General features: G+C 50.6%; 1 protein-coding gene across 1 annotated transcript in view; it reads right to left on the reverse strand.

Annotated features, from left to right (window-relative positions):
• Nucleotides 1-355, reverse strand: part of ZBTB1 (zinc finger and BTB domain containing 1) — a 25,587-nt gene extending 25,232 nt beyond the window's left edge. The window contains exon 1 of the mRNA XM_057383786.1: nucleotides 197-355. The gene's annotated coding sequence lies outside the window, so the exon portion shown is untranslated. The remainder of the gene's footprint in view (nucleotides 1-196) is intronic.
• Between the last annotated feature and the right edge of the window lie 2,599 nt (nucleotides 356-2,954).

Raw genomic sequence — 2,954 nt, forward strand, 5'->3', positions numbered from 1 at the left:
TCCGCTCTCCTCCCATGCCGCCGGGGACGCGGCAAGGCGCGGGCTGGCGCTGCCGGAGCCCCCCGCGGCCCGGCTCCTCCTCGTCCTCCGGCGGAGCCCCCCTGGACCTGCGGCGGGTGCCCACCGGGACCCCGCGCCCGGGCTGTCCCGCCTCGCTGCTCTCCCGGCCCCCGGAATCCGCCCCTTCCCCGCGCACCCGGGCTCTCCGCACGGAACGGGGACTCTCTGCTTTCCCCTGGAACCGGGCGCCGCCGGTGCGAACGGGGAGGCTCCGGTCACGCGTGTGGGTGTCCGGCGCTGGAGCGTTGTACCCGCAGCCCCACAGCCCCCGCGTGGGACAGTTCAAGCGCGAGAAAACCACYGCAAGCTGCGTGAGAAAGTATTTCCTTCTCGCTGCAATTTCACACGTTAATACCACCGCCCTCCCTCTTAGAGCTTCACGGTGATGCAGGAGCACAGGGCTGCCAGCCACCGCCTYGCTCCGTCACACATCCCGAGGACAGCGCTCCTTTTCATCCTTCCAGGAGCTGTCCCAGGCCCGCTTCCCACCGGTGTCTGGGCATCTCCTGTCTGACAACATCCATCTCCTCCGGAACTATCCCATGTGAGTAAGTGGGATTTCCGGCCCCCCTGCTATCTGCCGCAGATCTGAGAGAAAACATAAGGCAGGTCAGGCTTTCCTCCAGGTCTTGCCACTTGACTTTTCCGCCCCCGAAGTGACATTTGTCATTCAGCRCAAGCATTGTAAGGTTTAATCCGCACAGTTCCATCATTCAGTTTCTGGAGATACCATTGTTTTTATGTTGCTGCAACTAACATCCCTCTAAGTATCAGACAARCCAAAGGGGCAAGCTTAGTCATAGCAAAAACAAGAAATTTATTACAAATTTGAAATTTACAAAAGTAACAGAAAAAGGCAACAAAATAAAATGCCACAATGTTAAAAGGTACCAGCATCCATCCCTCTTCCAGTGACCCCGAAGGTTTTCCTGAAGCATCCTTCCTTCACTGTGTAAGCAAACAGGAAAAACCCAACTAAAAAAATCCCAGTTTCCAAATGGACGATCAGCCCTTCCTTCTCTGTCGTCTGGGGATTTTCTAACCACTATGGAATAAAAGGGGAGCTTTCAAAACATGTCTTTCAGAATGTATCTTAAAAAGCTCCTTGCTTCCCCTGTCAGTCTGCTGCAGCCTGGTCTCAGTGGTGTGTGGCAGTGCTAAGGGGAAAAAACCTCTGTGGTTTTAAGTCACCAGTCCCCAAAGAAGGTGCAGGGATCCCCACGTTACAGGTACTTTGTAGGTTTTCCTGTTTTATAGGAAGTTGAATAAATGGCCTCCATAAGCCAACACGGCCGTGGTTTTAAAAGTTGCTTTTCTCATGGTTCAAGGGTCTTTTTCTGCCCACCTCTTTACACACTTCAGGACAGCACAACACAAGAGCGCTCATGAGGGGCTTGTGCAGCTTCTTGCTCCGTCCCACTTGCATCACACTGGGAGTTTCTGCCACCTCCTGTAAGATGGGACACAAGGCAGCGCCCATTTCTCACCACCCCTGTTTTCTCGCTGCCCTCCCACYACACTTACCTTTCCAATTTACTTTTTTTTTTAATTATTATTTCCTGGCCACAGAGGAGGAGGGAGCAGAAACAACTCTGAAGCGAGCTGTGACAACCCACCAGCTTAGGCTGTATCACTTTGTACAGGATGAGGTGAGTGCTATCATCGCCTGTGTTTTATAGTGGAACACCAAATTACATTCYTCACAATCACTTCCATCAGTTTGGCTCTGGTTTCTCTGAAGCTCTTCAAAGTCCTCTTTGGACCAGAGTCAASCTAAATAACATGTAAATAATTAATCATTTAAATAAATAACATGCCATCTGCAAATAGCGACTCACTCTGTATGAGGGTTAATAAATATGTTAAATAACCCAGAACAGAGTACAAAACCTTGAGCTACCTACTGCCAACCTTTTTGGGGAAGAAAAGTGGCTGCTGATATTTATAGGAGCAGCAGGATTATAGCTCCATCATCTCTCAATTCTGCTGCTGTGCAAACACAGGAGAGGGAGATGGTCCCTGAGTTCTGCAGGCTTTATATTTAAAATWGAGGAAATAAAACATAGGGCAATAGAAAAGATAAAGCTGTACTGRTCAGGGGGATTTTCACATGAGTGAAAATCTTTGGAGCCCATGCTCTGTCATCTCTCAGCCCATCTTCATCATCCACCCAGGCTCAGGCTGCCTGGAAACAGCCCCATACGCTGATAGATTCTGCTGGACAAGGGCATTATTTGCCTTGAATATTCAAGAATTGCAGTTACGGGGATGCAATAGGAAAATGGAGTACAAACTATCACATGCTGAGAGGAAACTAAGAGGGATGATCCAAGGCACTGAATGTCTTCTGCAGAGGCCCTGAGTCAGCAGAGATGCCATGGAGGAGGTGGGTGTGACAAATCTTGGAAACTGCACCAAAATCATGGCAAAAGCACACAAATAGCGATTTTCACTGCCTTTTCCAGCTGAAAAAGCAACCTGTGGGCACCAAATTAACCGGGTGGCAGCAGGACTCTGTACACACTGGAAGTTTGAAGAATGCAATTTGGTGACATTCATCGTAAAGACGATGAATCGTAAAGAGGTTGTACCGAGTGCCAGAGCAGAGGGGTGGCACTGAGGAGTACCCTCAGGAGGGGATGGTCAGGGTGAGTGTAGGGGTGCCCCTGTGCCCCTCCTGTGCCCAGCACCTCAGCTGGCACAGCTGCTCTCGCCTAAAATAACCCCTGGTGTAACATCGGCGAGTGACCGGGGGAGGCCTAACACAGAAATGGTGTTTAAAGCAGCACCGAGGCCGCAGACATTGGTGAGGAAGCCAGATCGTATCTTCTCATCCCTTCTCACGAGCGGGCAGACTGGGAAAGCTCCTTTTACCTTTTTTTCTTTTTCTGATA

The sequence above is a fragment of the Malurus melanocephalus genome, unplaced genomic scaffold, assembly GCF_030028575.1.
Source record: "Malurus melanocephalus ecotype Western Australia unplaced genomic scaffold, MMel_1.1 scaffold_659, whole genome shotgun sequence".
Classification (NCBI taxonomy): Eukaryota; Metazoa; Chordata; class Aves; order Passeriformes; family Maluridae; genus Malurus; species Malurus melanocephalus.